Source organism: Amblyomma maculatum, chromosome 10 (genome assembly GCF_055883805.1).
Source record: "Amblyomma maculatum isolate TAMU_Amacu chromosome 10, ASM5588380v1, whole genome shotgun sequence".
Classification (NCBI taxonomy): domain Eukaryota; kingdom Metazoa; phylum Arthropoda; class Arachnida; order Ixodida; family Ixodidae; genus Amblyomma; species Amblyomma maculatum.
In genome coordinates this window covers 79661795-79675522 of record NC_139353.1, presented here as the reverse complement: position 1 = coordinate 79675522, position 13728 = coordinate 79661795, and positions in this window count along the sequence as shown.

Sequence of the window (13728 nt, the reverse complement as noted above, 5' to 3'; positions counted from 1 at the left end):
TGCAGGAAAGAAAACTTTAAAAGAGCCAATGTTGTCGTGCAGAACTTTGCGCCTCGGCAATACACGCGAGTCAAGGAACACCATTTGTGCGACAAAATATTTCTGGGAGACATGAGGGCTTCACTCAAAAGTTATCTCATTTCCTACGAATCCACTTCAATTTGACGTTCAGTTGTTGGATGTTACCTTAGCGAGCGTACCTCGCACGCAGTCTCCCTCAAGTCGTACCTTCTAAAGGTTATTTTTTTACAGTAATAGTAGGTATAAACAGCTGACTCCTCGTTGAGCTGCGATAGTCTAAGGTATATGTGCTATCTAAAAGGAGGTGAATGTAAACATTTTACGAGGCAAAACGAATCCTATTTATGTGTCGTCCATAATTCTTTTCTAGTCCTACTTTTGCTGCGGCAATAGAATTGATTTGGGAGTTATTACCGCGAAGAACGTGCAAACCCTATCAAGGACGACATTTCAAATATTTTAACCATGACATCCGATTTATTTCTCAAGGAAAACAAGAAACGAGTAAGAATGAAGCGCATCAACAAGTTATTAGATAAAGGGAGTGTAGAAAACTTCACCACCTCGATACAGAACACACATTTGGCTACGGCTGAGGATGACGACATATTAGTGTGCCAGCAACAAAATCAATCTCGGAGATAACGCCCTGGAGTTTGAAGTAAATGTAGGCGGGGAGTAATTATTCATGACGCAGAAACGTGAAATTAGAAAAGCATCTAGCACAACACGAAATTCAAACTCGCAGGGCTATTGAAGGTAATAGGCTGCTTTAATCAACCAGCAAAATAAAGCATTTTCGGAGAAATTTGAATAAGAGGAAACAGCAATGATATGAAATGGAAAAGACTAAGATTAAACTCAGTGATATGATGGCGTCAGGAGAAAAAGAGGGCAAATTATTACCTGTACCAATAGAGATGTTGTCAAGAAATTCTAAAGGATATTTGCAGAACTCGAAGTAATCAGGACAGTAGAGAACGAGGTAGCACTGCAGAACCACTAAAGGTGACCACTCGAACAATGAATAAATGGTGTAGAAAGTGCTAAAAAAAAGTGGATGTTCTCAATATTAAAAGGGTGTCTGCTTGAAGCATGGCGTATTTTCGGAAGGGGGCTAACGTTACCTGATTAATGCGCGAGAGGACTTGAACGGTTTGAAAGTTCACAAAGCAAGCAACTATCTTTGCTTTGCCTGCAATACAATGGGCGAAAGGACGTCCTCTTTCGCCTGGATTCTAGTGCCTTTTCCAGGCCCTTTTTTCGAGGTTCTGGGCACCTCCTGAAGTACGTCCTTCGCTCAGGGTCATCGTCACGACCACCGCGGACGACCTGCGGGATCCGTACCCGGTTTTTAGCCGGGTTTTTTTCACCGCCGATCTTGGTTCGCGGCAAATACCTGCGGCCATTGCCTGCGCCCGTCACAACTGGGCTGGGCTTTCAGATATGACCTACCAAACGTAGGTAAGCGTTACTCCTGCGGACTTCCGGGCGGTTTCCTGCTCCCTGCTGACGGTTTTTCGACGGATTTGGAAGCACCGGAATCTGGGAGCCATGAGGCGCGGCGCCTCTACCTATGCCTATCGAGTCATGATGAGGGTTTGAGCTGAAGTGTTTGGGGTGTGGCCTTAACTATTGAACACCTCCGGCAACGCGCTGCCTTACCAGAACAGGAATTGGCCACCCTGGTGCAGTATTTGGCCACAATCTTACACGATTAGTCTTACAAAACCCCGGTCCTATGTCACCAACGGCGGTCAGACCTGTGACGCCGCGGGGGTTGCTAAGAATAGCTGGCTCTACCGGGCAGGCCGTCATTGTAAACTGACCCTAGCAACTTATTACGCTAGAATAGAATCCTAGCTAGTGAAGCTAGTTTAGCAGTGCTGTTGGAAGAGCTAGAGGGCATGAAGTGGGATGTCATAGGGCTTAGGTTATGAGGCCAAATGAGGTATATACTGTACTGAAGGGTGGGTACGTACTGTGTTATCGAGGTTTACCTGAGAGGCGAGAACTAGGAGTTGGTTTCCTTGTCAATAAGTATATAGCTGTTAATATAGATGGATTCTATACCATTAATGAGAAGGTGGCAGGCCTCGTAATTAAGCCTAATAAGCGGTACAAACGGAACGTTGTACAGGACGACATACCTACATGTAGTTATGATGACCAGGCAGTCGAAAACTTCTATGAAGATGTAGAATTGGCAATGCGGAAAAGAAAGACGCCGTATACTGTACTAATGGGCGACTTCAATGCTAAAGCAGGCAGGCATTAGGTGATTATTCCAAGATCACCCCGGAAGGAGACTGCTGCCATGAAATTAGGAGACGCCTACTTCTGGGAAAGAGAGCCACGGCAAGCCTTGACCGCCTAGTAAAGAGCAGAGACATTACACTGCCAACCAAGATCCGTATAACTCGTGCTATGGCATTTCCAGTTGTGATGTATGGATGCGAGAGTCGGACTATGAAGAAGGCTGACCGCCGAAGAATTGACGCGTTTAATTGTGGTGCTGGCGGAGACCGTTGAGAGTTCCTTGGACTGCCAGAAGATCAAATCAGTCGATATTGTCGACCATAAATGCTGACTGCTCATTGGAGGGTCAAATTCTAAGGTAAAGCTTATCTACTTTGGTCATTTGATGAGGAGAGGAGTCGCTGGAGAAATATTTGATGTTGGGAAAGGTTGACGGTCGCCGAAGAAGGGGTAGGCAGCGAACGCGATGGTTACAAGGCATCCTTGAGGCATGGCAGATGAAGTTATGTGATGTTAGGAAGATAGCGAGAGACCGGAAAGCGTGGCGTGATATGGTCCATAGGGTCACGAAGAGTCGGACACGACTAGACGACTGAACTGAACTCAACTGATTATGGCATTAGATGGCATTAGTTCTAGGAATAGCAGGGGGAGTTACTAATTGAGTTTGCAGAGCACAATAATGCAAGGATAAGATAGGATTGGAAATACGTTAGTTTCTCTAGGAAGGTCGTACAAGTAGCAGAAGAGGTCCATCTTCCGTCTTCTCACAGGGTCGGTGCCCCTATTCCAGGGCTCCGCTGAGCTTCGCTGCTCGCTGGGCGTGCTGGATCTTAACTTAAGAATCATGAGAACCTTCTTCAGCAAACGGAAGAGCGGGAAGTGGACATGGAAAAGCCCTAACAGGGAGTCAAAAGTGAAATTGATTTCATAATGTGTTCTAACCCCGCCGTTGTGCAGGACGTAGAGTTAATCCGGAAGGCGCGATGCATTGTCCACAGGATGGTGAGGTCTCGAATTAGTCTAAATCTGAAAAGGGAACGAAAAAGATAAGTATAAGAAAGAAGTTCATTCACGAAATTGCGGTGAGGGAGAGGGCAGAAGAGTTCCCGATCTCACCACAGAATAGATATTTAGCTCTAACCGAGGATGACGACATTAGCCTAGAAGCAATGAACAATACTTTCAGAGATAGCATTACTGCGTGCGCTGTAAACGTAGGCAGTAGGATAGTTAGAAAGGATACCGGTAAGCTGCCTAAGGAGACGAAGGATTTGGTTAAGGAACACCAAAGTATGAAATTTTCCAACCCAACAGGCCAGATAGAATTGGCAGAGATATGAAAGGTTATCTATAGGCGCAAAGTGTACGATATAAGAAAGTATAACACGAAAAAAAATTAGCATTCTGTAAAAAAATGAAGGAAGCCTTAAAGCAATGAATAATAAATTAAGCACAGGCAAACCTCAGATGTATGCGCTAACGGACAAGGTAGACAATGTAATCCCGAATATGGACAAGATAGTCAAGATAGCCGAGGAGGTTCATACTAATCTCTACAGCAGCCAACGAAATCACCACAAGAATAAGATTGGCGGTAGAGAACTGCAGACAGACATTCCGCCAGTGGCGAGGGACGAAGTTAAGAAAGCATTAGAAACTATGTAAATGGGGAAAGCAGCTGGAGGGAATCAGGTAACTAGATATTTGTTGAAGGACGGGGGGATATCTATCCGGCTGGAAAAACTGGCAATGTCTGGTGTCATCGACGATACCGGAACCATGGAAGAACACAAACATCCTAATTCTTGAGAAAGGGGACGCTAAGGACTTGAAAAATTACAAACCAGTTAGCTTACTGTCTGTTATGTATAAGTTATTTGCCTACGTAATCGATAATATAATCGTGGCAACTTTAGACTCCAATCAAGCAAAATAATCAAGCAGGTTTTCGGAAAGGATGCTCTACTATTGACCATATTCATACCATCAATCAGGCAATAGAAAAATGCTCGGAATATAACCAGCCCTTTAAAATAGCATTCATTGATTACGAAAAAGCATTTGACTCATGAGCAGTGATCATTATACCGTGGTGGTCTCATGGGCTCCTCTAAGGCGAAAGTCATTACAGCGACAACAAGGCCGTCGAATAGAGGAGCACGTCTCATGGGACGATTTCCGTAGGATGCTCGGTGAGGTGAACGTTCCCACAGGATTAGACGAGCTCATCACTCAGATCGCCGATGCCAAGGAGAAAGCTACAACGAAGCTTTCAGTCAAATTTGATGCCCCAAAGCCGGACTCTCACCTATTGCGTCTGTGGAATCGTAGGCTTCGTGCTCTCAAGGCGTATCGCCGATCAGGCCGGACATTCCATCGGAGGCGTGCTCTCGCTCGCATTAGCCAAGAAGGTGAGAAGTATACTTTGCACCTCGCTCTCCAATACTGGCAGCTGCTGTGCCACTCACTCAATGAAACAGTTAACTTGTCGAAGGCCTGGCACATATTTCGAGCTATCCTTGGACGCAAGAAGCCGATTTCCCCTGCCCAAAGTATGGCCCTGAAATTGAACGTCTACCCGGCAGAGCTAGCTATACAAGCAGGGAAGGTATTTTTTCCCCAACCTGAAAATGCGGATGCCTTGCCTGCGGACCCCTTATCAGGTACATTAAACGAATACGACGTTCCCTTCACATTAGACGAACTGGAGGCGGCGCTTTATGACTCCAATCACAATAGCGCCCCAGGACCGAATGGTATAAGCTACTCAACACTTCTGAACCTTCCCAAGTCACACAAACTTGCCCTGCTGAAAGAGATGAACAAATACTTGGCCGACGGTGATCTTCCTCTTGATTGGAAGAAGTCAGTGGTAATACCAATTCCAAAACCTGGCAAGCCAAGTGGAACATTACAAGACCTCAGACCGATATCGCTGACGTCCAACCTTTGTAAGGTGATGGAATGTATGGCTCTAAGAAGACTTGAATGGTACTTAGACAAATACAACGTCCTGTCTCCTATGCAAGTAGGTTTTCGTCGAGGGCTCTGCGCCCAAGATATTCTCAGAAGGCTTCATAACGACGTTCTCACATACCCTAGCAGCGCACAGCTCCGAGTGGTTGTTGGGGTCGACTTCAAAAAGGCGTTTGATTCCGTGCCCCACTCGACCATACTTCGCCGGCTCCAGGAAGTGGGGATAGGCGGCAACCTCTACCGCTTCGTGAAAGCCTTTCTTGCAGAAAGAACCTTTTCAGTAGTGGTTGGAGATACTCAGGGTGGTTGGCAACGCAACCAAATAGGTGTCCCCCAAGGCGCTGTCTTATCACCGGCTCTCTTCAATATAGGTCTCCCGCCAATGCTGTCGTTGATACCCGGTCTCAATTTCGCCGTGCATGCGGATGATATAACGCTGCGGACCAATTCAGGGTCCCCTGTAGAGCAAGAACAAGCCCTACAGACAGGCCTCAATGCCGTCCATGAATACATCGAGAAGTGGGGAATGAAAACCTCTCGGGAAGAAACCGAGTATGTGGTTGTCATAAACGGCCCGCGGGTACGAGCCGAGGCAGAACGCAAACTTATCTCTCTTCATTTAGGGCACTCGGTTATTTGCCGGAAACCAACAATCGGTATACTAGGCATGCTTATTGACGAGGATGGAGGAGCCAAAAGCTGGCTTCATAACACGATGCTTAGCTGTTATCAGGCTTTACACCTAATGCGCCGCGTCTCTGCGCGTGGATGGGGAATCAAGGAGGTGGGGCTCCGTCAGATGGCATTGGCACTCATAACATCGAAAATCCTTTACGCATATTCGTACATGCGACTTAACGCGACCCAACGCCTTCAGCTTGAGCGAATCAATCGCAAGGCGATGCGCCTAGTTACTGGTCTGCCACAGTACTGCCAGTAGTGAACCTACACGCATGCAGCAATATTAATGCCCTTCAGGATCTGGCAGAGCAGCAATTGCAAGCCCAGCGAGTCCGTCTCTTCACAACGGCGGCTGGCTGACAGATCCTGCAGGCATTAGGCTACAATGTTGACAATTTAGAGCCACTTTCGTCCGCCGCCCCACCATGGGAGATGGTTGACTTAGTAGATGGTATACTATTGCCAAAGAATATGAGTTCGGCTAATCCTCAAACGCGCAAAGCTGCCGCCAAACGTCATAGGAAGATGCCATGCAAGCTAGCCCTGGAAGGAGCTATCCAACTATACAGACTCCGCTCAGTTTCAACACTGCGCAGCTATAGCTTGTCACGACTCTGTGTCAGATACCTCGGTAGTTCAATGGCTTTCCGAGGAACACACTGTTACCAATATCGAACACATTGCCATACGACTTGCCATTACTCGAATAGTAGCAAGACAGGATCGGGCTCCGTGTACCTACCATGTTTACACAGATTCACAAGCAGCGTACACTGCATGCCGCGCAGGGGGAGTAGACTATGCCATTCTGAACACTATTCGAACACAAGCCAGTCGCCTGAGAGAATAGGGCTACACCTTAATTATCAAATGGATTCCTGCACAAGAAGGAATCACTGGAAACGAAAAGGCACACCAGGCAGCGCGCGCAGCAGCTCTTTCCGCACCTTTGCCTGGATCCACATTCGTTTCCGCTTCGTGGCCCCCTGAGGACGTTACGCATCCGTCGTCGCCTCATATGGATAGGGCGGAGACATGGCATCGAACACAACGCTATCGTCGAAGCATACTCCAGCACTTGGCCAACCCTGAGCAACTATATCGCCGCCCAGATAGCTCATTCCGGAGAGTGGACGCAGTACTCCTTCGCCAAGCCCAGACTGATCAGCTTCTGTCACCCGCGAAGCTGCACCTCATAAACCCTCAGTGCCCGACATGCCCGGCCAGAGGCACGGCCGAACATCTCCTGTGGAGCTGCCCTACTTTTGACGCAGTACGGGAGAGAACACTCAAGTGCCTGGGCGGGCTTCGACCTGCAACCCTGCAGGCATGGGTCGATCGCCCATCGCACATCGGGCCATCAGACGCAACTCGGCTCTGGCGAACTTTTCTTTCTTACTTCAAGGAAGAAGGACCAGGCCATTACTTCGCGGAGCTGACCTCGGGATGACCCTACCTCGAGGAAGAATTGGACACCGGTCCCTCATATCTATCCCAACCTTCACCCCCACCCCCACCCATACCTTCACCCCCACCCTTAACTGCTCCCCCACCGCTTCATCCATGAAGAAACCTAGTTCTGCCGCAAGGTAAACGCCTACCGCAAGCAGAAATAAAGACGTAATAAAAAAAAAGCATTTGACTCAGTAGAAACCTCGGCGGCCATACAAGCATTGCGAAGTCATGGTGTGGACGAGCCGTACGCTGAAGTGGTGGAAGATATATATAGAGGGTGCGCAGCAGCCATAGTTCTCTATAAAGAAAGTAACAAAATTCCTATAAAGAAAGGTGTTAGGCGAGGAGACAAGATCTCCCCAGTATTATTCACAGTTGCCTTAGAGGGAGTATTCAGAGACTTCTCCCCAGTATTATTCACAGTTGCCTTAGAGGGAGTATTCAGAGACTTGGAATGGAACAATGTAGGGATAAGAGTAGATGGAGAATATCTCTCTAATCTGCTACTAGCTGATGACATTGCCTTGCTAAGCAACTCGGGGGATGAACTCCATGTAATGATTGATGACCTAGACAGGAAAAGTAGAAAGGTGGGCTTGAGAATCAATATGCAAAAGACTAAGGTAATGTTCAGCAGCCTCGGGAAGGAAGAGCAGTTTACGTTAGGTAACAAAGCACTGGAAGTAGTAGCCGAATATATCTATTTAGGACAGATAGTAACTGCAGATCCGGACCATGAAAGGGAAATAACAAGGAGAATAAGACTGGGATGGAGCGGATTTGGCAAGCACTCTCAGATTATGACTACGAGCTTACCGGCATCCCTGAAGAGAAAAGTATACAACAGTTGCATCTTACCTGTACTTACTTATGAGGCTGAAACTTGAAAGCTAACAAAGAAGATTTTATTTAAGTTTAGGACAACACCGAGAGCTATGGAAAAAAATATGGTAGGGATAACGTTAACAGATAGGAGATGTGCGGAATAGGTCAGAGAAATAACTCAAGTCACTGACTTTCTAATGGAAATCAAGAAGACGAAATGGGCATGGACAGGACATGTAGCGCGAAGCAATGATAGCCGATGGTCGCTTAGGGCGACAAACTGGATTCCAAGGGAAGGAAAGCGTAGCAGGGGGCGGCAGAAACTTCGGTGGTTCGATGATGTTAAGAAGTTCGCAGGGATAAAATAGATGCAGTTCACACAGGACTGGGTTAATTGGAGAAATATGGGAGAGCTCTTCGCCCTGCAGTGGGTATAGTTAGGCTGAAGAAGAAGAAGATGATGATGATGATGATGGTGATAATTGTGACCGAGAAAAACTAACGCTGCGGAGAATAAAAAAACATTTTTTGCTTTCTTGAAGACAAATCCAGAAATGGCCATATGCAGGCCACTAATTAAGGCTTTCAGAAATGATAAATATAACAAACTCTTTGATTCAGCTATCATGCACTGAACACGCATTTCATTCAACCGAAATTGTAGCTATCATGTAGGCTTTAACATCAGAGTGCAAAATAACTCCTTTTATAATCCGTTGCGCAGCCACTTGGCCTCTTTCATAATGACAATCTAAATGATGACGGATGAATAGATGATGTTAGGAACGCCCCTTTTGAAACGGTGCGGTGATATTCATCACCTACTTCAACCGTGCTTTTTACGCTTTTTAACTTTGAAAACGCTTCAACATTAATCACTTTACTTTTAATAATGAGAACTCTATAAATACCGTTGTCTATTTTGATTTAGCTTCTATACGTCCTGTAACTGCTATTCATCCACCAGTCTTCCAGACATCTCCTGCTAACTTCTACTACAGATTCCTTCACGCTTCCTGTCTTACCTCTTATGCCCAGGGCCAAGGCTAGAGGGACTATGTCAGCATCGACTAATGAATGGATATTGCTACGCTCCACTCCAGTACAAAATATTCAATTGTTTCAATTCAGTACAATTCAGTACAAAATATTCAACGCACATAGCACAAGTTTCAAATTCTGGATTCAATTTCCTTTTGTAGCTTCGGGTTCTAAACATCCTGATCCATCTTTAAAGAGCCAGCCGCTGCCTCTTGAGGTGTCATAGAAGGTTCTCTTTTTAATCCGCGTTTTACATTTTTGAATGCGTCATGGGCCGGCTTCTTTTGCTGTGAATTATCCCAGTTTTTCCCCTCTGTGTTGTTTACATGTTGCGTAATGTTCCTTTTTTCTTCGCTCTGCATTCCTTAACACTCACTGGTTAATCTGTCCTGTTCTACCACGGTTAGTCACTGCCCTTCAGGTATGAGTATTTAAATACTGCAGCTGCGCACCTATTGCAGTCCAATTTCCTGGGTCGTTCTTTAAAAAATAGTTTGCTATGAGCCTATCGTGCCCCAAAAGACGTCCAGTCTGCCTCCCTGTACTATTTCTTCTGTAGTTTTGCTGCGAGCTCCAAGTGCTAACCTTCCAGCAGATCTCTGATTTGTTTCTAATTCCGCCTGGACTTCTGCCTTTAACCACAAAACTGTATTCCTGAAGGTAAGCCCTGGTACAATTATTCTTTTCCAAATATCTTTAATGACTTCATATCTGCAGTGCCCTCATGAAGCCCTGTACATCGTTATCGCGGCATCCATTCGTCCCTTCGCTTTGGCGTCTGTAAATTATTTTTCATGAATACCTGTTCTTTGTTTATCCATACCTTGAAGTATCTATACCAGTGTTAGTATTTCACTCTTTTGTATTTAAAGCCTTATGTCACTGAAAATCGTAAATACCATAAATTCGACCTAATTTAGCTGAAGGTAAAGCTGGCTGCGTTTACCGCTTATCCACAAACATTAACCAATTATTGTAAATATTCCTGGTTATTGGGAAATAGAGCAATGTAGCCCGCGTACATTACGTCCGGAATCGTTGGAACGGCGTCCTTTCTACATAGCTTATACGAGAGATTGAAACCAGCGCTGCTTCTTTGCAAACTCCTTTCCTTATTATTCATGCAAAATCATGTACAACAGGGGTGACAGTGCACATCCTCGCCTTAGAGCTTTGCATACCTCGACGCTAAACGTATTTATTCATATCTCCTATGCAATTTTAACTTGATTATCTTTGCATATTTCTTTTAGTGATTGAATTGCTTCTTTACCAATGCCTTTAAATGCGAGTGTGTTTCCCAGAAGTTGCCTATTTACGATGTCATATGCATCGCTTAGGTCCAGAAAAACTAAATACAGCGGACTGTATTCCGCCCTGGCCATTGCAATGCATTGGGTTATTATGAAAATATTATCACCGAGGCGCCTACCCCTTGCGAGCACATTCTGCAGTTCACCCAGTACATTATTATTTTCTATCTCTGCCTGCATTTTTAATTCACTGCCTGCATCACCAGCCTGCACGTAACCGATGTTAATCTTCTTTTCCACTATAGAATAAATTCATTCTGCTTAGTTGCCAGCTGTCCGAAATATCTTTATTTGTTTAACTGTTTCCAACGCCTTTAGCAACATATCGTTGCCTTTGGACCAAGCCTAATATTAACTTGATTGGACTTACGTTTATCCCCATGGTTGTACACACAGGAATATTTGTTTCCGCATTCTTGCAGTTACGCTTTGACAGTTGTAAGCTTCTTACTTTCGTGCTGTCTAATATTGTTTCTTAATTCGCAGCGATTACCCGATCACTGAGCATAAGTGAAGGCGGGGACACACGTCCGAAAAGCGAGTGCGATCCGCTCCGGCGCGCCGCGTCCGGACGAGTCCGATCCGGCAAACCGGCGCTCGCCGCCCGCGTCCAACCGGGCAGATGTCTCCGGCAGTCCGCATGCGAAGCCTGGCGAAGCGACGCTCCGGCGGGTGGCTGCAGCCAATGCGAGCGCGAACAGCGGCGACGTCACGGTGACGTAGGGGGCTGTGCGGTGGAGCGCCTCTCGGCTCCAAACATATGGCGAATTCCAATCGCAGAACTGGAGCAGCACGCACGCTCCATCACAGAACGCCTCAATCCGGCGGAGAGCACGCTCCCAGACTCTGCGTTTCGAATACTCTTGCTCTGGCCGGAGCAAGTAGGTGGCGCTCGCGAGCAAACGGAGACGGAGAAGTACCCATCATTCCTTGCACTTGCCCGCGCTTTTTGTGCGCTCGCGTCGTCTGCTTTGCAAGCCTGCAGCCTTTCTTCCCTTTGATATGGAGGTTACACCAGCCGTTTACGCAATTATATCCTCCTTGCTCGAAGAGCCGAGCGCGGACACACACGGTAAGACTCCTTCAGCATTTTCTTTAATATGGAAGAAAACTTCGGTTCACGTACCGAATGTTTGCAGTCTTCCAGAGCCCAGCTGTAACGTGCGCGGCTTTGAGTTTACACGGACGATGGACATATAAATAGTTGATTCTTGATTCTTCGACAGATGAGTCGGAACTGCTGCTCTCCGACTCGCTGTCCTCAAGCAAAGCGAGCGCAAGAGCGCGACGCGAATCACCATCCATGGCGGAGGCAAATGCTGATCGTCTGCTATGGAGCGGCGCGTTGTCTCTGAAGCCAACGCGGCGAGCCACCGGAAATGGATGCGCTAGCTAGCGCATGCGCAAGCGTCGCTCGGAAAGTCACGTCACGCAAACTTCCGGTCGGTTCCCCCGATTTCGGCGGAGCAGTTTTGACTGCTCCGCGGAGCGACCCTTGCTCGGCAATAGCTCCCGTTCTGCGTTTGGAAGACGCGATCCGTGTTCCGGATCTGCGTTTGGAAGACAATTGCTCCGAAAGGAGCAGAAAACGTTGCTCTGGAAGTGCTCCTGCTCTGCGATTGGAATTCACCAATAGAGAAAGAGATTGCTCCACCGTCGATGTGCTGCCGAGCTGACGACGCATACGCGCCAGCCGCTGAAAAACCCTTCAGTATTGTTTCTTCGTGTACATAAAAAGTCATTAAATACAGGTCTGTCAACTACTAGTAAATTGTGAAGATCGCCGGCCAATACTGAAGTGCTGCTGCGAGTGATAACTGCGACATAAGCGAGTTTATGCGCACAACCACTGCTGCTGCCCGGTCGATCGCCAAACGTCTGCTCGCACCGCTGCCAAATGCGCCGCTCAAATCGAGCTTATGTTCATTCTATTATAAGATGTCTTTCTCAGTACGCTGGGGATGAAATTCGAACCTTTATTACAGTGTTGGCCCGTTCCGAAGCGCGGTCCGCTGCCTCTTCGGTACGACACCGGCTAGGCCTAGCGACGACTAGGGCAAGCGCGAATCGGTGGAGTTTGTCGCCCAGCGTGTCCGCGGGTGGCATCGTTGCCGAAAGCTTCGTGAGTGTGCAGGCATGCTGTTGCACGAGTACAGTAGACAATCCTTCTGATAACATCGCTGTTTTGTTATTTCTTGTACGAGCGTGAATTCATGTGAATTGTTTATCAAGCCAAGCAGTCTTCGGTCTCCGCTGCGCGGTGACACCGGCTGTGGGCGGCGCTTGTGGGAGCTCGCTTGCCGGACGCATGGTGCTCCATGTGTCTCGGCTGGCACTGCGGCGGCAGTTCGCATGCGGCGTTCGCTGCGGCATGCCGGTCAAGCTTTCGCACATGTGTCTCCTGCTTGATTCGAGAAAAAGTGATGTAATATATTATATGACGTCATACCCCTCTAGAAATCTTCCCTCGCCATCCTGAATCTATTCCTGCTCCCTATGATTTCTTTTACCTATGCAGCATATATGGCGCCAGAATTTCGTAGCCGCTCTCTTGTGTCATGCACTTCTGTCATCCCGCAATCGGTGTGCAGTTACATTGTACTGCCAAGTATCTGCCCGTCCAGTTTCTTTGGCCGACATGATTCCTATTTTCAGTCAAATTCCTGTTGAGACAGCTGCACTTTCTTAACTTCTCTATATTCTCTGGCAGCCATCTCTCTTCGTTCGATTGCCTGTTTTACGATTCAACCAGCTTCAATGAGTCATCCTACCTTTCCACCATTACGACATTTTTACGTCTGTAATTTTTGTACGGATGTGAGATGATAGCTTATTATATTCTCACTCCTCCATAAGGTAATTCTTTATCGTTGCCTTAGTGCCTGCTACTCATAGCCCGATTTATATGCAAATATTTTGCATTTACTCTTTGTGCTTACTGATTTTCTTGTCGAGCAGGTGTCCCATCAGCGAGGTATTACGTTTATGGTCACGTTCCTGGCTGTAGGCACCTTCATCACCAATTTTCATCCTCGCAAGCTTATTGTAGATTTCTGGTGATATCAAGCATTAATGTATGTTCGTTTGCCTATTCCGAAATTCCCATTTACCATTTTATTCGTCCCCTCGAACTGAAAAAAACAAACAAAAAAAT